The sequence below is a fragment of the Oreochromis niloticus genome, linkage group LG22, assembly GCF_001858045.2.
Source record: "Oreochromis niloticus isolate F11D_XX linkage group LG22, O_niloticus_UMD_NMBU, whole genome shotgun sequence".
Classification (NCBI taxonomy): Eukaryota; Metazoa; Chordata; class Actinopteri; order Cichliformes; family Cichlidae; genus Oreochromis; species Oreochromis niloticus.
The window spans coordinates 28298798-28321697 of record NC_031985.2 but is presented as its reverse complement, the minus strand read 5'-3'; the positions used below and the strand labels follow the sequence as shown (position 1 = coordinate 28321697).

At 42.8% G+C, this 22900-nt stretch overlaps 1 protein-coding gene across 3 annotated transcripts in view; it reads left to right on the top strand.

Annotated features, from left to right (window-relative positions):
• The first annotated feature begins 2867 nt into the window (after window positions 1-2867).
• Window positions 2868-22900, top strand: part of fam49al (family with sequence similarity 49 member A, like) — a 37678-nt gene continuing 17645 nt past the window's right edge. Inside the window, exons 1-2 of one of the 3 annotated variants that reach the window (XM_013266345.3) lie at window positions 2868-3297; window positions 19603-19693. The gene's annotated coding sequence lies outside the window, so the exon portion shown is untranslated. Of the gene's footprint in view, window positions 3298-19602; window positions 19694-19743; window positions 21032-22900 lie in introns of those variants that run through there. The other 2 variants (XM_005463565.4, XM_003458492.5) reach the window with 2 other exon arrangements.

Below are 22900 nucleotides of genomic sequence, written 5' to 3'. Positions count from 1 at the left end.
TTGACACCTTCTGTCTGATTGGCCAAGTCAAAGTTTGGCTCACATTTATAGGGTTTCGCTTCAGTGTTTGCTTTAACCTCTTCCATGCTTGGGGCACCTGTAACAGATACAATGCGTGCAGTCCCATTTTTTTAAGGTTGCCAATTCTGTCACATAGGTCACCTACAATACGAGCAAGGTAAGGTCTATTTTTAATACCGACACAACAACACATTGTAAAACTGTCATCAAGGTTCAAGTGGTCTACATAAGTTACACATCAGAAAAACAAGTTAACAGCGTCAATATTATTAGCCCCCTGAAAAATGGATCTTTTTATTGAGCCATAGCACAAGCCACTGCTGTGTAGTGATGTGCTTTAATTTTGTAATGCTCAAAACTTTTAAAAGTTAAAAGCAAGGGTTATCTTCCAATTTACACACAGTATAAAGCTTCAGCACAGGTTTGAGCTGTCACTAGAGAAAGCATCATGTCAAAAACAAATAAATCAGTTTAGACTTGAGAAAAAGAATAATTGATGCTTACAAATGCAGAGATGCATATAAGAAAGTTATCTAAGCATTTCCAAGTGTCAAGAACTGGAGTAAAAATATCATTAAGAAATCAAACAGAGCCACGCTGTGGAGAACACGCCTGGCAGAGGAAGGAACTGGAAGGCTTAATACACCCAGTAAAGAAAACTAGTTAGAGATGTGCCTAAAAACCTCAGAACAACTGCCAAGACCGTATAAAAACAACCTAACCAAGTCAGTAGTCTCAAAGAAGCGAATCACTGGAACCATACACAAGAATGGACTGTGAGGTTGCAGAACAAGAAAAACCCCACTTTTACAGAAGAGACACCTTCAAGTCAGACTGAAGTATGCTAAATAAAACCCACAGAATGATTATGCAATACTGGAATACACTTGAAGTGCGTCGTTTGATCAGATGACTTCAGAGCCACAGAGTGCTGCTTATGTTTGGAGAAAGAAGGCGGACAACCCAAAGAACACCGTCCCCACAGTGAAACACAGTGGTGGGAGTATTATGTTGTGGGGACGCTTCAGAGTTTCTGAAAAGGGAATCTCGTGGAAAGAAGGATATGTGAAGATTTCCAAAGGAAACATCAAGCAGTCTGCAGCAAAACTGGTGCAGGGTCATCGCTTTGTCCTCCAACGTGATGACCCAAAACATACATCGCTTTTCCAGGACCAAATAGAACATTATTGATGGGCCTGCACAAAGTCCATGACTTGAATCATTAAAAATCTGTGGGATGAACTGAAGACTAAGGTCAATTCCAGAAGACCATCTTATCTGGAGGAGCTTGAGATATTCGCCAAAGAAGAATGGGCTGGAATTTTGAGACTTGTTAAAAACTACAACAAACAACTGCAGGACGTTATCCAGCTAAAAGGATGCACAACTGACTGTTAGCATCAGGGCGGCTAATAATTCTGACCCTGGTAGTTTTTGTTTATTTGTGACATTATTTTCCTTCTGTGTGAAAAAAATCAGGATGTTTGGAAAAGCTGTGTTAAAAATTACTTGTTCTGTTTAACAGGTCTTGGAAAATCCATGGTGAGGCTAATAAATATGTCCTCATCTGTATATACTAGGACCTAAAATTGTTCATTTTAGCCTCATATAAACTGTTACTGACTTTTTTTCAGGTCAAAAAGCGAAATGCTAGCCTGAGACTTAAGGGGTTGTTTTTTTTCATGATTTTCAAAAGGGCTGCCAAATGGTTCATGACCAGTCCAGGGTGTACTTCGCCATTCGCTGGCATAGACTTCAGTTCCCCTGTGACCCTGAATTGGATAAGCAGAAGAAAATGGATGGATGGATGGATGGATGGGTGGGCTTTCAAAAGGAGTGAATAAACTCATTATGAAGCACTTTTGTAGTCCGATAGTATGCGAGTGTAAGCTTCTCATACTCAGAGAACAAGTGTCCTTATATGACCCATGAGGCTTTTAACTGCAGCCATGGTCAGAACATCAATAATGGCTACTGGTCAAGTCAGATTCCCTCACATAACCTGACTGTAAGAGGGCAGCAGGTCATTGTAGCCTCACTCTGCATCGCAGCATTATGCCTTTAAACTTTTGTACAGAAAAAACTGAATAAAACAAACAAAAAAAGGGGGATGCCACAAGCACTGATCTGGGTACAAGACCACCAGATAATAGGCATTCTCTCCCCTCTCACACACACACCCACACCGACAAGCACACTGAGTGACAATTTAGCCACGGCTCATTTAACCTCGCCCTTTCATACAGGCTGTGACCCCGAAGTAAGGGTCCCTACTGGGAGTTTTCACCAGGCCAAATTCTTGCTGAAGGACGAGCACACAGAGGAAAGTGACGACGCACACAGTCAACCACATACTTAGTAGGCGTTCTAGCGAAAGAGGTGCCCATGAAGTTTCATAAATAGGAGCTCATTCTGTTCACACTTAAACTGTACACTTCGGCCTAGCTGTAAATAAATACACCCTCGTGCTCCCGCTACCCATAACCACAAATAATGCGAATTTCCTTCCCTTTCTGCAACGCGGCGGCGAGTGATGCTCAGCAGTCACCCACACAGTTTGCAAAAAATACCCCCGATGCACATCCCTGCTCATCGCAGTGCATTTTCTCACCATGCGGACAGAAAAAGTCACTCTGCCACTAGAACAATGTCAAACACAATGCAACTCTGCACTCTCTGTGTGTCACACACACACACACAGCAGTGCCCCCTCCTCTTGTTGCCAGCAGGCTAGTGGGAGATGTTAGTCAAAGGGGGAGGGGGTGTTGTGAGGATATGCTGAGTGTGAGTGTAGTGGGGGTCTTTGTGAGCGACAGAGGTAGGAGGAGAAGGGCAGAGGGAGGGGGACATAGCGTTCTATTTCTCATAGACCAGCAGCTGCTGTCTATAGTGGAGAGAGAGAGAGAGAGAGGAAGAGGGAGGGCTGTGTGGCGTGAGGCAGTGCGTGTGCTCAGTGTTTAGGTGAATCCACAACCCTCTGGCTCACGAGGATAAAGGATCCACACACAGAAAACGAGAGAGAGAGAGAGAGAGAGAGAGGGAGAGAAAAGCAGCGCGGGGACTTTGTCTTCTTCTTCCTCTTCTGGCATCCTCTGCGCTCTTTCTCCTCGCTTCATTTTCCCGCAAGCCGACAGCGGTTGTTTTTGCTTCTTTTCTCCCTCCCTCCTCATCCTTCCCTTTTGTTCTCTGCATCCATCTCCGTTTCACCCGGTCCAGCAGAGGAGGCAGGAAGAGCATAGTCAGAGGCATCATCCTCCCCTCCTGCACGCCGAGCCGGTAAGCTGAGCTCTTTTTTTTTTCCCCCTCTCCCTTCGTTTCACCTCTCACCATCGTTCCGTCCACTCAGCACTGACAGCAGGAAGGGGATCGGATAGTCCCACCCTTCACCTTAAAGAGAGGCTGGAGAAGGAGGATGGAGGAGGCATGTGGGTCAAGTTCTGGAGTGAGGCTAGTGGGTGACTTGGGTGGTTAGTTTTAGCAGGGTAGATGGACCGGATGGGAAAGACTAGCCTGGGTCAGAACCCCCCTGTGGAGTAAGGCGGGAGGAAGGGAGCATGTGGGGCTGGTCAACTGGGACTTGTCCTCTTTCACTGCAGTGCTTAGCCAGAGCGCCACAGTCACGGCCACAGTCACATTCAAATCTCCACACACACACACACCATCAAGAATCTGCTCTGCATGTTGGAAACCATCAGGAGAGCTCATGTGTGCAAATTTCCAGTGAAGGATGGTGGCTCGGTCGTAGGACATATGTGACCTAGAACCATCGCAGCACATGCATCGTATATTACACTGATACTGTGGGAACAATGTGGATAAATTGCCAGGCATGGCCTCTTGCACATTGAGATCCATTCACCGCACACGCGTTATATCATCTAATTGTCGACGCGTGCAAAAGGCGCCTGACTTTACGCAGCGAGATGAGGTGTTTGAGGTTCAAGCTCAGGCCGGTCATTTCTGCATACAGACCTGCTAAAAACAATAGCCCCAGAATTGCAACACTGATCAGAAGGGGTGGGTGCATGCGACTGGAGTGGATAACAGGGAGGAGGGAAGGAAAGGATGGAGGGAGGGAAAAAAACTGAATGGAAAGATGAATGAATGAGGGCTAAGGATGTTTGGTCTTTTCAAATGTAGGAAAAAAACTGGTGGATGAGAAAGGTGTGCATTTGGAGCAGAAAGAGTGAAGCTACCATGTGACTCTGCAGGTCTTCTTTGTGTGTGTGTGTGTGTGTGTGTGGGAGGGGTGATGTGTGGATGGACAGATGCATTTGAAGCAAGGTAGAAAGAGAAAGCATGTGTGTAAGAGTGGACTGACATGAAAGGTGTATAATTCCAAGTATGAGGCTGAATCTATGCCTGCTGCAGTCGCTAGGAAGGTGGTTATGATTATGATAATGAATGACTCACTGTAATTTAAGTTTGAATGCGTAAATTGGTTTACATACCAATGTATGTATACCAATTATACAAATGATACACATGAATGCATATGTGTGCATGGCCAGTCTTCTATAATATATCTATATGTAGGCCTTTATTATACTGTGCAGGTGCATGCATACATATTTGAAAGTATGACATGTACAATATGTGATATATTTATTAACAATTATTACAATTATCACTGTAGCACATGTAGTGACTGAGGTAAAACTGCATAAACAAATATATTTAACTAAAACATGACTTTAACATTAGACAAATAACTGCTCAATGCGAATCAGTTTATTTATATCTATATATAAAGCATACCAATGTGTTAATCAAATTGTCTGTCTGTGTGTGTGTGTGTGTGTGTGTGTGTGTGTGTGTGCGTGTTTGTGTGTGTGTGTGTGTGTTTGTGTGTGTGTGTGTGTGTGCGTGTTTGTGTGTGTGTGTGTGTGTGTGCGTGTTTGTGTGTGTGTGTGTGCGTGCATGCAGGATTTTTCAGTTTGAGGTGGAATGGTGGCTGCTATGGTATTTACTCCACTGTTGCTAGGACACTCCCTTTGAACATTTTAACGGAGCCTTTTCATTGGCCCGCCACGATGATGCAAGAATCCCTCACCCCAAATCTTTCCTGAGCGCCCATAGAAACATGCCCGTCTGCATTTCCCCCCCTGCTCTCCTCTCGCTCCTTCTCTGTCACTCTTTTGTCTCACCCCCCCACTTTCCCCCATATCTCTCCCCCCTTCTCTCCCATATCTTTTTCTATCTGTCTTCTTTTCTCTTCTTCATTATTGCTTCATTTATTAATTCCTTGCTCTCAGTAAGTCACTCCTTCCATCAGTCTTCATCGGCTCGCCACTTTCTGTCACTTCCTTCTCTCTCATCCAGTCAAAATGCTCGCTGCAAAATGGTGTTGACAGTGTGCGGCGGTGGCTTCCAGCGCTGCACGATCACTCTCTCCTGCTGTCTTGCGGAGGATTAGCACCGTGTGTGTGTGTGTGTGTGTGTGTGTGTGTCTCACACTGTCCTGTTTCGTTTGTCCATGCGAGGTGAGGCATCATCAGGCTGTTTTCCATGTGTCAGGATTATCAGCCTCGACAAGGCAGAAGACAGGAATAGGGGCTTGGGTGTCACGGCGGAGGAGGTTCTCGTAATAGACATCACCTTATCTACTTTTGTCCTTTCTCCTCCACAATATGTGCAGTTATTGGTGTTCACCTTATCACTGCAATAACCCCAAGTTAACAGCCATACATTATTTCCTGTCATGTATTTGACACTGTGGAGGTGTGCAACCTTAACAGCTCCAGTCTGTTGTTTAGCACATGTTAAAGGAGTGGGGGTAGAAGATTAGGGTATTTAAGGTTAGGAGGAAGGAAAAAGGGGAAAGTACGAGTAATTGTAGTCTTGTTTTCTGATCTTCTCACTTTTGTAAAGTGTGAACAGAGTTCCCGCCTGAAAGAGTGTTTTGTCAAAACATTTTAGCACAGAATAGTGGCTAGTAGGCTAGAAGTAGCCTAGCCTAAAACAAGTGAAAGTCAGGAAAGTTAGTGATTACATCTCAAACATGCAGTCTCTTATTTTGTAAGGTGTCTTCTCACAAACATGTGTTTTATTTGTAGCTGTAAACTTTGAGAACTCAATGCTAGTACTAGCTAGTTAGCTAGCAAGCTTCCCAGAGACCAAGAAGCTCTCATAATAAATCATCCAAGGGAGCAGTATTAAAAAAAGTTTTGTCCAGTGTTGATAGTTGTCTACTTCATAACAACTGTACTGGCTGAAACTGGGGGCTCACCACTCTGATTGACAGGTTTATGACATAGGCTACTATAGCATATAATTAAAATAGCTTAACTGGACCTTGCTGCTGTCTATGTGTGTTGGAGCCTTTTTAATGAAATTATCAGTCATATGATAAGGCCTGCAATGAATTTTGCACTAAAATCCCTATTTTAGTCACCGTGTTTGTCCAAATATACTTCTGCTTCGGAAAAGCTAACATGGTAGCAGTCAAAATGCTAATGTTGGGGCTTAAAAATGCCATTGACATCTGGCTACGTCTATCTTCTGGCTGACATCTTCTGTATGTTTGTGGCATTGTTGGAGTTTATGCATATTAGTGTTGTCTTCAGTGTAGTATTAGCTGTGGCTGCAAAATGCAGCAGCTAGCGTTTCAGTGACAGTCAAACTCTGAAACTGTCACTTCTAATAAATGGACCAGTTGACATATTCAGTTTGACTACAAGACTCTGTTGAACTTCGTGCAGTATGAAAGGAAGTACATGATATACATATTGTACTACATGTAAGTTTATTAAGACAGCTATCCAAATCAAGTCACTGTGAATTTTTTGCTCATCCTCCCATGATGCTTTGAAATGGAAATGGTTCTTGTCGAAGCCCAGCTTGAAGCCCAGAATTAAACACTTGCCCCACCAGTGCCTTTGGAAAGTACAACAGTGATCCAAAAGTATATTTTGGCTTTCTTTTCGTTTTAAAGCATAGCCTTCTACGACCTCACAAACACGTGAAAGTACAACCATTCTCAGTCAATCCTTTTACTAAAATACACCATCATCCATATGTTTGCCCATGTGGCCACACAAGCTTTCTCAAAATGTGTGACAGCCCACACTTTATCTTACCACTTCTAATCTATTTGACTTCCCCGCCCATCTGTCCAACAGCAACATCTGTCACTTCAACATCTGTCACTTGAGCTCTCACGCTTGCTTTTGATGTCTTCTTTTGTTATCATTTGAGTTCAGAGGTCAGGCCAGACTGGTGTCATAGACAGAGCTGAAATAATTGGGGAATTTGAGATTTGAGCTGTCTCTAGCCGCTAATCCTGTAGTATTTAATCCAGTATTGTCAGGAATTATGGATTACTTCCTGCGAGCAGAGATGATCCTGTTAAACGGGCATTGGGTGGAGGAACAGAGGGTGTGGGACGAGAGGGTGGGCGCAGGCGTAGGATGCTAGAGGGCAGTATGAAAGAAGAGCGTTTACTAAATCCAGCATTAGTCAGAAAACTCTTGTGAGATAAAAGACAAAATGTAAATACCACCATTATTAATTCAGTCTTAAAGTCTTAGGACTCTTAAAAAGTAGCTTGACAAACTGGAACATTTGCATATTTTCCTTTTCTTGCTGAGAGTAATTTGTAAAGATAGACAACACTTTCATGTTTGTATTAGAGTAAAGTCAGATTCAGGGTCTTGGTCTGGATTCACGCCTAAGACAGGGATTATGTGAATTTAAACAATACAGAGGCTACACTTTGACACCGTCCTACAAAAAGTCAGCACAGATTATGCTTAGGTTGAATTCGTCCAAAAGTGAGCTCGAACAGGAAAGAGAGCCACAGCAAACATCACCACAAAGAGAAGCAAGTGAAAAAAACAAACCAACCCCAAAACCCATCAAAGATTTAAAAAGGCACAGACGAGAAATACAAACAGTGGCTGCTGTGGGCAGTTATAAATGTTTTCAACACTCCACTGCAAAGAAGTTTTTTGTCTATCATGATTTCTAGCTTCTCTGTGGCTAAGCTAGCAGACCACCAACAGCACAAACATCAACACAAGCAGCCGTTGGGCCTGCAAAGCTCCATGTAGCACCTACAGACTATCAAGACACAAGAGACATATAACTGGTGGAAACACTAACATGTGTGCCCACATATAACAAAAACTCCTTACCACTCTCTCTTAAGGTTTCGAATGAATAGGCCTACTAATTAGTTGATTTAATTCGTATTGGTAGTTCTCAGTCATATTCTGCAAAGTCGTTTCCAGAGCAGGAAAAAAGTTACATTTTGGGTTTTTGAAATCAAAGTCAACTCCAAAGCATCAGCAAACTATTGCTTATTTTTCCGATAACCTTCATATTCAATAAAGTTAGTTTCGCTCCATATATTGCTCATGGTTCTCCATGAAAACCAACAAGCCTAAAAAACGTGTCCTCAAAGGACTTGCTGAAGATATCTAACAAGATAAGAAATTTTGATAGTTAAACGAAACCAACGCGTTCAACTTGTTTTAGAGTAATTCAGGTGTTCTTCAGGAATTTTCTCAAGACATTTTGAAACAAACAGGAAAAATTATAAGAACTATAAGGCTCATTACGGGGTAAAAAATCTAGACTAACAAGTTATAAAAAGGACTAATGTAACACGTCCTGAATTCATCCGCTGAATCAGTAAAAAACTAGATTCAGGAGCCAGTGAGATTTAATTCTTTGTGACTAGTGAGCCGGGATCTGATAAGTCATCGATATTGCTTTATTCTCAATGCTGGATTGCAGTTGTGAAAACTGCTGAGAAGTCTTATTAAACTCTGTTATCATCCTTGTTATGGGTGTTCTGCTGAAACTCTTTGAAATGTGTGCTGTTAAATCCGGGAAGACACAGAGATGAGCCGCAGTGAATCCTCTCCAGCTTCTAACTTCGACATGACTTGGCTTGTCAAACTCGTTTTCTTCCGTGGTAGTGAAAGATGATGTAATCAGATTACTTTAGTTACGCTCACCGTGGGCTTACAATAACATTGTGGCCTGTTGTCTGTTGATGAGAACAATAAGCCTCCACTAACACCAACGAAAAGTCCAATTGCTCACCCTCTGGTCATATTTAAGGTCAATAAATGAAAGGTGAAATCAATTTATGCTGGTGGGAGGCTAAAGAGAGCAGAGCGAGAGGAGAGGAAGCAATACTGTGTTGCAATTAGTGTGTAAAAAGTGAAAAGACAAGTTATGTACCCTGCAATGGCTCTAACTTCCTTTATAAGGTCTGCTATAAGGCTATATCCTAATGTCTGGTTAGAGGCTAAAGGTAAATATACTTACTGTCGAGTGGAACACTTTCCCTGTGAGAGAAGAATGACTCAGTGATTGTGTATTTACTTTAGCAGCCATTATGCGCAGCGTAATCGAGCATGTCTTTGATCGTTGCTTAAACCTCATCCCTTCGTTTACTCTTTCTTAATTGTTAGCATGTAGCCTACAGCTAGAAAGCAAATGGTGCTACTTCCAAAACCAAAAGACCTTTTCAGTAACAAACTACATTGCATTTACCTACAGTTTAGGAATCCTTAGTGAAACTACACTGGAATTTTGGCTAACTTTAGGAGCTCTTTCCACGCAAAGTTTACACTTCAGCAATGAGACAAGACACCATTACATTGCCACATCCGGCAATAACTTACTCTCAAAGACTTACAGTTTATAGGATTAAAAATAATATAATTTTAAAAATACAACAACATTAAAACTTGCGCAATATTGCCTCGGTTTACCTTGTACTGGCAAAACAGCTCTAGATCCATCTAGGCATGGATGTGGGGCCTCTGGGATGTACTAGGATGTAGGCAGCTGGACCCGAAGGTGGTACTGGAATTTGGAGGCCCAGTGAGTGTCCTGGACTCTCTATTGTGTTCCTCAGGCCATAGGATAGTGTTTGCATTGTGGTGTAGAGCATTGGAAAGGCTCTGCCATGACAGGGTCAATGGGTGGAGTCTGACCTAGTCCCAACAAAGCTTAAAATCCAGCTGCACTCAAGGTTCAAACCCCCATGGGAGAGTTTGGACTTCCTTAGTTTTTTCCAGAAAAAAGAAAGCATTTTCAAACCACGATTAACAATCTGAAAATTTTAACCCAACCCGTGACCTATCCCTAACCCGAGTACTACTGTTTCATAAAACCAGTGAAAACTGAAGAAGAAGAAGAAAAAAAATCCAGCTAAGTCTTGAAATACACAGGACTTGAATTCCAGTCCCCTGGTGAGTGTCCATAACTTTTGCTGCTACCTGAGATCCAGAATCTGGCAGTATGTCATGAAAGTAGACTTGTCCCCCAGGTGAAACATGCCACTCATGATGAAAAACAATGTTGAACGTTAAGTAAATATTAGCAATGCCAGAAATTCATGCAAAACTTTTGCATATCAACAACATCGTTTTCTATTAATAAGGGAGTGTTTACACCTCAATGCTGGGCGGTGGACCTGCCAGAAGATTGGGGCGGTATGCTTGGTGGCCCAACACACAAGGCAAGATACAGCTTTGATTAGCAGGCAGCATGAGCTAAGCTGGCTGTGACTACTTTTGGTTATGTACAGCACATTTCTGTTTCTTTTAATGCAGTTTTCACTCAGTTGATGATACTGTGTAGCCTCTGTTATCACTGTAAAGCTGGACAGGTGGGCAACAGTAACTATGGCAGATCTTAAATGTCACAGCTGCTTGTGTGTGTGTGTGTGTGTGTGTGTGTGTGTGTGTGTGTGTGTGTGTGTGTGTGTGTGTGTGTGCCTGCCCTTCCATGGGCAAACTAAGATGCTGGCAGCCATACTTTTATACTGTGTTTGATCAGGCTTGTGAGATTGTACACAGAAACTCTTCCCCCCCTCCCTCACTGTGCACATAGACACTGAGATATCCTCACTAATTAGTTTAGCAAGGATTTGTACGACTGTATATATCACTCTTTTTTAAACTACATCAAACACCACTGAAAGAAGCTTTTAAGTCCAAAATAAATCACCGGACAGAAATAAACCAGGAAAACAGCCAAGAGCTCAAACTTTCACACCAGGGATCCACCAACATGTCCCAAATGTGCTTTCTTTTTTGTCTGTTCTTATCTTCTTCCATCAGTTTCTCTTTTTTTTCCATTCTTTGTGTCAGCTTGAGCCCATACCTCAGACTGCAGCCAGTCTCCTACATTTGAGAGCCTCTGCCCCTCCCAATGGGATGGGGAACGGTGAAACACTGCATCCTCTGCCATGTGAGACACACTGCAGCACGGTGTGCACAGCAGAGGTGTCAAGGTCTGCTGGCAGACTTTGATGCTAAATATAGATTGGCTCTGTGTACATAAAGGTCAAATTGGGGTTAGAGGTCACCTTGTTCATTTATTCTCTGTGGTGATGTTCCAGTGGAGTGAGACACATAATGTCTCCCAATTCCAAGCATCATTATTACTGTCAGTTTACCATCAGCACGAGCTCTGGCCTCTTCTCACTCTCCTTCTTGGTCTCTGCATTATGCAGTCTGACATCAAGGTGCATTCATGTTAGCTGTTTTTTAGCAATAAGTGATACATTTGCTACACTAATGTCATTTTCAGTTAACAGAGAATTTATATTTATAGAGAATTTATATCCAGATTTAAAGCCTGCTTAAGGGCTCTGTGTAGTTTAGACTGGAGTTTAAGGAGCTTTTATTTGTAAAGTTTCATTTTCAGGTACGTGCACTGCTCCTTCCACCTGCTTCATGTTTGCTGCCATTTGTAGCAATTTTTCTTTCACTATTTTTATGCACTTGCACAGGAGGATGACGCTCCCATTTTTAGGCACCTCTAATGGGCTCAGTCACTTTTGCAAACGCAGCACAACTGCCAGTAGACACCAGATCCGCTGGAATCTGCTTTGCTGTTTTGTGCTAAGGAAAAATTGGGCAAGATCTGCATCCGTGGAAATCACTTACCCGGAACTAAACATCAAAGATGACGCTGAACTCTTCTCTAATTTCCTCTACTTAAGCAAACTGTGCAAAATTGTGCAATCAGAAGCATTTTATTAGGCATGCAGACTTCATTAAATTTACTGTACTCTGTCAATTTCTCAGTATTTATTTGTTATTAGGGCATCCTGCTGTCCATGCCATAGCTTCTGTTTGATGAAGGTGAATAAGACAATAGATACTGCTTATATACTGGAGCTGGATCACAACTAGAGAGTTTGGATTTTGAGGCTCAAGATAAGGAAGAGTTTTGGTGCACGAATGCTACGTGAAAAGAATTATTGTTAAAGAACAGAACAGTAGCTAGTGGGTGCAGGCAAAGAGGGAAGTGGACTAAAATATACAGCCAGACGTGGAATGAGTGGAATGAAAGAGTGAAGGAGAGTTGAAGGGGAGGGGAGTATCACAAGACAGCGAGACTCCAGGGACTTGACTTCAAACTGCCTTTACGTACCGTTTTATAGTAGACCTCGTCCTTGTGACATTGACTCTCTGTGTTTTACACACACTGTGTCTCTCGCTGCCTCTCTCACTTAAATCCCCCGACTTGACTACACAAGTCAACAATGATAAAGAAATTATACAAAAACAAAAGAAATATTTAAAAAGAGATTAAGTTATTTAAGGTATTAAGTGGAGAAGATAATGACACAAATTTTTTGTGTTAAAAAAGGAAGCTCTGTTAAAAGCTTTGACCAAATCACATTTACACCCATAAGCAAAGACAGTTTTTGTTTGTCTATAGTGAGTCTTGAGCATCGGTATTATGGGATATATCATTTTAATATTATACACAAACTTTGCACACAGATACAGCTTAGGCCCCTGAAGGTTCTCATCTACATCACGCATTAGGATGTCATTATGCTGCCTAGCAACCACCTAGTAACAGGCTAAAATAACCCATTTTTAGCATATAAAGAACATCTACTGCTTGTATTTTTTAATTTTTGTCAGTGAGTCTTAGTGTTTTCAGTTTGCCAACAGAAAAATGGGCCTAACAATGTGTTAGCATGGGCATGCAACACCAACATACAACAATTCACTGAAAAAAGTACACTTTGGATAAATTTTTAAGGGTCATATTAGAATATTGTATTGATGACTTACAAAAACAGGTTGAAGCATGTGATGATCTCCTTTTTAACTACATTTTAAAACCATGCTCATCTCCTACCCGTGCTTCCTTACTTGTCAAAACAATTGTCAAATAGAGTCATATTTTAGCACTTGTGAAGGTATCGTAAACAGCTCAAATATTTAAACTAGTTATAACAATGCACTGAACGATAAAGCACGCCTCATTTGGTCCAGATAAGTGGACGGAGGTCAGCTGAACAGGTAAAACCAAACATTCGACTGGTTCTTACAACCAAAATTTTAGGTCCATAACACACATTATTACTCAGTGTAATTAAAGTCCATCCTGACTGATGTAGATGATGTTGATTCAGGCAAATACACGCTCACTGCATGTGGAGGCATCTGCTCTAATGCTCACGCTGTTCACGTCTATCCTTGCAGTTATCGTCACATGTAAAAACACAAACATACACACTCTCCTCTGACCTATATAAAACACAGTGCAAGCAGTCCATCAAGAACAAAGAGCGCCAGCATGCACGCACGCATATTCGTCTGTCTTTGTTTACAGGTAGTGGGTGGTGGGGAGTTCTAGAAAAGGGGGTGCAATGGGGGAGGGGGACCAGAATAACTAACTACCACACACACACACACACACACACACACAAGCCCCCCTGCGAGTGCATGTAGAACCCTAAAAGCCTATCGTGTTCTCTTTGATGGCAGCTAATTGGCATCCCGCAACACAAATACAGATAACAAGAGCTCGCAGATACATTCCTTTATGTCCTCTGACAGCCGAAGCACAGAGACAAAACCGCTATTAAAACTGATATATAAAGCTGTAATTTTCCCAGATCTGCTTTGCCAAGTTTTAAAATGCCCCGGAGCCAAGCCGCGGTATTCAAATATTAATGGCCGCATTAAATATAAGGCATATATTAATCTGTGCTGGAAAAGAGAAAGAAACTACAGAGGAGAACTCAATTATAATTCCCAAGAATTTCCCGTGTTCAACGCTTCAGCAAAACGAGCTGCCGCAGCAAAGGCAAATAGACATCAGGTGGTTTTTTTTATCCACCTCTGAACAAATAAGCTATGAAATCCCCCCTTCGCTGCCCCACTTCTTTATTTCACTTGAGAAAAGATCACGCTGAAGGATGTTCCACTGTAGAAATGGATTCAAGTGCAACTTAAACGAGCCGCACATCTGCTTGCCTGCCATTTTTTTCTGCCTCTCATTATATCCTCTTTTCTTTGTCAGCAGCGCAGACTCACAATGCTCATTTGCAATCGGCCTTTCACGAGGCACCGTGCTCTCCTCCGGACTGGTGTGTGTGTGAAAGAGAGTGAGAGAAGGGGGAGGGGTAGCGGTGGAGAATCGTAACCTCCTCCTTGATTTCCATCCCTCCTTTGCACTCCATCTTTTGCTCTCACACTCAGCCTCTCTCTTCTTTTATTCTTCATCCCACCTCACTTCAAGGAGGGACAGCGGTATCTATTATTGTATATGAATGTGGATGGGGAGGGCCTGAGGCAAATTTGCTGTAACATTCCTTCAGTGGTCAATCTTTGGTGATGGTCTGGCCTTGTCTGATGCTGCCACCTCCCATTCTGCTCCTGGAAAAGCCTCTTTGTCTCCTCTCGTGTCCTCACACACTGCTTGGGCTCTCAGCAGGGTTCAGCGGCCACAGCCAGTGCTGTACCTGTTTCCCTCCAAACCTTAACTTTGAAGCGTTAATAGATCTTTAAAGCTTCATCCAAACACACTGCCTGACTGTTAAACACACACCTAACTCGTGCACTTGAATGCAAAGTGTTTCCTAACTGAGGCGTGTAAGTTATTTTGAAAGAATTCAAACACACAGCATCAACTATTCGGCCATTTTTGCCCTTCCTTCCTGCTTCTAGGTGCATGGCGGGTTTCTGTGGGCTGTATGAGAAGTTGACATGCCACGCTGTGGTCAAAGTTCAACCAATCTGACAGTGTGAGGAGCTCCCAGAGCACTTCAACATACAAGAGCTCCACGAGGATGATGCAAGCCCAGCATCACTCCGGTCGTCTCAGTAAAATAGCCAGCGGTATTTTTTTGACAGGCTTTTTGGATTCTTGGAGAAAACAGACGTTTTACTGAGAAAGATAATCTCAACGAAGTGACGCCACTTTTGATCTTCAAAGCTTGAATGCAATCAGCACTGAGACTAACGAATTACTTGAGCGTCATCGCCGCTAAGCTCCTGTGCTCACTGTCACGGCGTTTAATATCGCTTGCAGTCATGTTTAGCCACATGTTAGCAAACTCCTTTCTGGGACACATAACACCTTAGAAATTTACAGGTCAATTATTTACCTACATATTTAATATTGTAGCGCAAAGCTTAAAAAAGTCAAAGGTTTGAGTTCTTCTCTTTCCTAGATGAAGAGAACCGGAAGTACAAAATGCCAAATTTATTGGTTTTAGGATTTTGAGCCACATGCTGCGTTACGTTTCGCTCAGCATAGAAATCAGCAACCATGATCATTGTAGAGACTACTTACAATTAATGTTAGTATAAAAAAAACAGCTGTATCCTGTGACACCACATTTATCTGCATCTGGCAAGAAAGCACAAACGAGAAAGTGAAGAAGTCAAAATTGCGGATGGTGAGAAGTGAATGATCGGCTGCATAAAAAAGAAGGTTGGAGAAAAAGTGGAAGAGATAAAGGATTAGAAAAGTCACGGGTGGGACCTGCTGAGAGCGCAGAATCAAAATGGACTGACGTGTCTGTGCAATGACTTCTGATCTGTGTCTTCTTCTGCCCCACCTATAATCCTCTAGTCTGAGTCTCTAAATACATATCAGCTGTCAGGTTGCTGAAAAAAGCAGCTAGAGTGCATTTAAACACTGTCCCCTCCAGCTGGCTTGTCTAACAGTGTCTGCCATCTGGAGACTGCAGAGTAGTCTAATATTTGATTAACATGACACTGATTCACGATGAGGCTCATCAAGGGCGAAAAGAAGAGTATTCATCGATTTGTTTTGACTGTTTCCCCATTTCCAAAGAGGATGGAATGATTAGCACCTCATGGAAATTTGTTCCCAAATTTCCCAGAAACACGAATTTTTAAAATAGCTTTTCCTAACCTAGTTTTTTGGGGGGATGCTTTTATTTTTTATACTTTGAACACTAAATTATTTCACAAAAACCAAAAGCTACCAGGGTCAAAATGATTAGCTTATTGCTAATATGCAGTTGTGTATCCTTTTTGCTGGACAACATCCTGCAGTTGTTTGTTGTAGTTTTTAAACAAGTCTCACAAATGTTTCCTGAGCAATCAAAGCCCAGTCTTCGTTGGTGAATCTCTCAGGCTCCTCCAGATGTGCTGGTCTTCTGGCGTGGACCTTGGTCTTCAGTTCACCCCACAGATTTTTAATGATTGAAGTCAGGGACTTTGTGCAGGCCTGTCCAGAACATTTACTTTAATCTTCTGCAGGTAGTTCTTCACCAATAGCAATGCATGTTTGGGTCATTATCGTGCTGGAAGGCAAAGTGACGACCCAGAGCCAGTTTTGTTGCTGACTGCTTGAGGATTTCTTTTAAAATCTTCACGTCCTTTTTTCTTTATGATTCCTTCCACTTTGACGAGATTTCCAGTTACAGAAATCCTAAAGCGTCCCCACAGCATGATACTCCCACCACCGTGTTTCACTGTAGGGATGCTGCTCTTTAGCTTGTACACCTGTCCCTTCTTTCGCTAAATATAAGCAGCACCTCAGTGGCAAAAAAAAGCTTTATGAGCATCAACAGTTCTTTTTCTCAATTTTAAAGTAATTTTTGCCGTGATGATTTCTCCCTTACTACCCTTACTTTAGTTTTTATGCTGTGTGTAAATAGTAGATAATGCTCAGTTTGACCTTGATTTCACGACCTTTGAGCAGTACAAAGTTAAAGCACATCATTGCACATGCTATTGCTCAATAAAAAGGTCAGTTTTTCTGGTGGCTAATTATAATGACGCTGGTAGTTTTTGTTTCTATGTCCAAATATAAACAAGTTATGCTTTCTAAAGAAAACTAGTACGATTAGAAAACAAATGCGGCCAATAATTTTGTCCTCTGTATATATATTAACACTGTAATAACACATATCAGATTTGTGTAAGTAAATTCATCCATGAAGTTAATCATATGACTTATTTGCTCAAATCTTGGGCCAGTTTTACGAAATTTTGGGGTGACGAGCTTGATAGCATCGTCATCTTACTGAGTCCCTTCATGACCATTTTTCCTTCATTTTTACTTATCTGTATAAAAAAAGAAACTAAATGTATTTGCTTAAATGTTAATCAAGCACATTAGTCATGAAGACCATTTTTACGCCTCCTGCAACACTGCAGTATTACTCACTTAGTGTTGATTGGATTTAGCTGTTGAAATGAAAAGCTGTGCACTATAAAAGTGGATGCATCTTAAACCCTCGAGCTTTAAATATAACCATGTATGCTGGAAGTAGAGATGGAAACTGAAGTTTGTGTATGGTGAGAAAGCAAACAAGTGGCATGTAGCTTTAATGGAAAAGTGGACCACTTGATTAGCAATTAGCAGATTTTAAAAAATAGTTCTCCATCAAAGTGTGTAGTCGAGGCCCTGAAGCAGGGGTAAAATTAGATATCTATTCTCGTCTGGTAAAGGCTCAAATAGTTACAACTGCAACTAAACGGGCTTGTGTGAGAGCTCCAAAGTTAGGAGCAAGAATAAAGTTCACCATAAGTCTGCAAACTTAACCTGCGCTTGTTAAGTGGGTAAAGGCTACTCACTGAGTTTTCTGTCTGCACCAAGCTGCAAACTCACCAGATGTGACTTTGCATATTAAATTCTTCTACAGTAAAGACGACAGTTTAACACAGCTGAACACTCAACCTGCCACAACACATTTAATCTGTGGTTTGTACATATAGCGCCTGCTGCTACCTAGCTAGCTAGCACTGCTGGTGACCACCGGTATCTCAATTAGCAACCACCTTACAGCTACAAATGCAAGAAGTGACAAATCAATCTTTTATGTGAACTGGGCTTTAGTCTCTTGGGTCTAGTCTCCTTTGAAAGGCTTGACCTTTGCCCTTTCACTGACAGAATAAAAATTAAACTCCTGAATCAGTCCATGACTCCCTGATAAGGCAGACGATGTGATTCCACGATTGCACAGCATTTTACCACTGCTACAGGAAAGTAAATGCTTTGGTGTCCCCTCGCGCTCCAGATATTGAGCGAAGTCCATCTATCCATCCCACCGCATTGATAACACCAAACTGTGCGTTGCCATGAGAATAAGAGGCTGTGTTTCCCTGGCAACTATTCTGCAAATATCCTGCCTTCCTCCTGTCTGCACTCTCCCCTGATGAGATTCGATGATGCAATGGCAGCAGCAGCAGTGTTAATAGTTACACCAGTCAGCGGGTAAGAGTGCTGGAGGTGTGCGAGACGCTCAGTCAGTAAGATGAGCTTAACAAGCTTAAATGAAGACATAAAAATGGAAAGAAGAAAGCAAGAAGCACCATTCACGGGCTCCCAGACTGAACTGATTGTTAAGCTTCTGTATCTTAAATGGTATTACTCCATCAAAACCACCCTGAGACATAGAAAACGTCTATAATCCACAATTGTGTGTGGATTACAGCTGCTTTTAGTGTATGGTCTAAATATGTATGATTCTGAATCAAACATATACCAGTTGCTTATGGTAAAAAGAATTGTTACGCGACTCTGCAGATGCTTGTTAAGGCAGCTGGAGTGGATTGTCTACCAGTCAGAAGGCTGGTGGTTTGACTCCATGTCTGAATATCCTGAACCCCAAGTTGCCCCTGATGCATCTATTGGAGTGTCAATGTTAGATAAGGTGCTTAGAAAAAAGCACCTGTATGAATATGTGTGAATCTAGTAAAAAGTGCTGTCAGTGCTCAGTTAGCGTTGAAAATAAATATACAAGGCCAGCTATTTAGTCCACCTTAGCATGCCAATAGCGCTACGGTCTGCAAGCCATTTTGCAACCCACCCCTACCTGAGCTCCATGTTAATGCTTTATCTGACTCACTCAGGCAGTTTAAATAAATACAGATTAAATTAACAATCTTCTTTGACTGTTGTGGTCTTGACTGACCTGTTTTCAGTTTCTGGTCAAACCAAGGTAGCCTTCATCAGTTAAAAACAACTAAGTTAGTGGCTATCTAAGGATACAAGCATGGTTAAGAGAAAGAACAGAGCTGAAGGAGAGTAAGTGTGTGGCCAAAAATCTGTTATTTGTAGGTTTAAACAAAGGCTTGAATGTTTTTTGGATGGAGTCACATGTTCAGTCTGGCCAATTATAACCATATCACAGTCATATTTGTTCCTAATATGTTGCCGTTTCCAACTCTTAACATCTTGATATCCAAATAAACAATACGCTACATTCCTGTTTTTCCCCACATTGCCTCCACATGTAGTTGAAATTTACGTCGACTCCCCTCCCTTGGCTTTTTTTCCCTTCTTCTTACCCTTCTTAATCTGTTTCTTTGTCTTTGTCAGGTTGTGGGTGCTGATGCTGTAACCACTGTTTGGAGCTGACAAGCCCTGGTTGATGCAGTGAAGTGTTCCAGTGGGATAAACACAAGCGAAGGTAGGAATGCAAGGAGATAACTCGGAGAAAGAAAAACAGAAGCATACAAAACACCATTCGGGGGAAGAGGAGAGGCAGATTTTCTGAATAAAGATTGGTGAAGATGAGAGCTGAACGAGTGCAGTCGCTGGATGCAGTACAGCTGCTAAAGGGTTTGATTCACAGGCCACTGAATACTCAGTTAGTGACAGAAAGATTGTGGTTGGAGGCAGAGAGGAAGAAAGACAGAATAGAAAGGGAATGCGGATGGTATTATTGGTGAGTTAATAGAGGTTAGGCTTGGCAGTGCCATTCCTGTGCTCACTAAATCCACACTGATGAAGCTCCTGGGCTGTAACAGGAGGAATCTTTCAGTGAGAGCTGAAAGGAGGCTGGGAGGCTTAGCGCTGCCGCTTGGCTTCCAGTCTGGACCAGATTTGCTTTTCAGGCCCATGTGGGAGCAGGGCTGTGTCTTTATTAAGGCTCGAGGAGCCCCTCGCTTTGGTGTCTCTTGCCGGACTACAGATGAGAGCTGTGTGTGCTGTGCGGTTGCATAAGAGAGGCACTTTCCTCCACTCAAACGCCGGCAGACTGCAAACACTGTGCGTGTGAGAGGAGCTGCAACCGGTGGCCACCAAAGACACACTTCCTAATTCTGCAGAGTGCCGCATCTCAGCGCCCAGAGAGTCCATCTGTGAGGCATCCAGTGGCTTCGTGGAAAGTTTTAATAGCAAACGTGTGTTTGCGCTACCCTATCGCCATTTCCGTTCTGCCACTTGGATATGTTTGCGCCCGAGGGCCACCAGTGAGGCCGAACGGCACCTTGACAGAGATGTGCTGCGACAAGACAAGGCCAAAGAAGCCGGGAGAGTGCTGCTGAGTGGTGAAATAGGGAAGTGAAGCAGAAAGGAGGGCTGAAGGGGATATTTTTGAGGAACCCATTCTGACGTCAGAAACAAAAAAAGAGAGAAGAAACTTTTCTCTATTTGAGTAGAAATGATATAAACGCACACACGAAAAAAGAGAGAGAGCGAGACATCTTATGTTCTGTAGACTCACAAGCTTACACAGCAAAAACAAAACAAAAAAAAGCCCATAGAGCGAATAGAAAAGGAAAAAGAAGCCACAGGCCTTTAAATAGACATCTTAAAAAAAAGAGAAGTGTGAAGTGGACAGACTGAGGGAGAAAGAGCGAGAGCAGAAGTTTACATCAGTCTCTAAGAAAAGCCGAGAGTGGGAACCGGTGGAAACCATCGTGGGACTCCAGTTGTCACTCTGGGATTTACTGACAGGAGGTGAGGACGTGCAAGAAGAAGCTGAGGACCAAACGAAAAAGCCACACACTCATAGGAAAGCAGGGTAAGAGGAGAGAGGCTGGCTTTAAAGCTTAATGAATCGCATTTACCATCCGTGCCACCAAATAAAGACCAATCTCATGAGTAGTAACAAGTGAAGCATCGGCTCGCTGTTGTGAGCGACTGACCCGGTGTGCGAGTGAGCTGGATGCTGTTTTTTTTCCCTTTTTTCTCCTTCATCTTCAGCTGAGAAGATATTACCAGGCCAACAGTATCCTGGCAACCATCAGCCCAGCTCTGCTCTCGGCACGGACCACATGCTGCTCCAGACTCAGTGTGTGTTAATGTGTGCGTGTGCGGCTGTTGTGAGGCTGACACGCACCAACACTTCACAGAAATCTTTCTTTGCTTTATGCGAGGTTGTGACGTGGATCTCAGCTTGACTTCGCCTTTGTAGTCACCTTGTCAGGCCGAAGATGAGGATCGGTTATTCATATATACACGCCGTCGGCTCGGTTTGCATCTCTCGGAGCAGGTGGTGGAAAAGTCAGGTCGGAGACGAGGTGCGTTTTGGGCCGACGCTCACAGGTTACAGCCGTGACTCAGCACACAGCCGCGTTTAAGCGATTTACCTGCAGATGGAGCAGACACAGAGTACGGCAGGTAGCTGCAGTCCTCGTGTGAAACTGTCTCAGTGACCGGACAGTGTAACCCCATCCCTTCCTCTGTGCTGCATTGCAACACCCGTTCTTGCTGAGTAACAGGGAAAAGACCGTTGATACATTTAATTTATTTTCTGCAAAACGGCATCTAGAGAACATGCAAATGCCGGCTGTAACTCATTCTTGAAGCGGGAAACTGATAGACCTCAGCTGTGAGCTAACACAGCACATGCACAAAGGGCACGGCAGAGGAAGTGAAACTTGGCAGCCGCTTACCTTCTGCTACCAAAGCGAGCGAGAAGCAGGGAGACGAGTAAAGGCGACCTGTTATGCTCATTTCCAGCTCCGCGCTTTTACTGTAAGAGCAGATGCATGAGTCAAAAATAATCGTTATTTATCTTATATTGGTTATGAGGACAGATGTCTTCTGATTGGATGCCCCTCCCAGTTCAGGTTTGAACTGGGAGGGGCATCCAATGCTGACATATAAAGGATATCTACTCTCACTCTCAAAGTACTCTCTCATGCATTTGGGTAAGTCATGTTTCTTATCAACATTTATAATTTTTAAACTACTCAAAAAATTAAAGGAACACTTTCATTAAAGTGTTGGAATTAAACTTGTGGGATATTGATCTGCTCAGTTTAGTAGCAGAGGGGTTTTAATCAGTTTCAGCTGCTTTGGTGTTGATGAATTTAACAACAGGTGCACTCGAGGGGCAACAATGGTTTTGGGGGTTGTTGGTAGCTGCTTGTGGCATGAGGCATGGTTGGCATCAACATCATACTCCAACTCCTCCAGGATGGCACATCAATACGTGCCATTGCCAAAAGGTTTGTGGTTCCTCCCAGCACGGTCTCAATCACACCTGATCTGACCAAAGAATCATGAGGGTGGCTCCTGAAGCCAGGTTTGCATTTGCCAAAGAATACCAGGATTAGCAGGTCCATCACTGGCGCTCTGTGCTTTTCACAGATGAGAGCAGGTTCACCCTGAGCACATGTAATAGACATGAAAGGATGTGGAGAAGCTGTGGAGAACATAATGCTGCCTTTGACATCATTCAGCACGACCGATTAAGTGGTGGGTCAGTGATGACCTGGGAAAGCATATCCATGGAGGAACACACAGACGTCTTCAGGTTAGGTGCTGCATTAGATATCAGGATGAAACCCTTAGTTCCATTCTCAGACTTTTTGCTGGTGCAATGGGTCCTGGGCTCCTCCTGGTGAATGACAATGTCCAACTTCATGTGGCAACAGTATGGAGG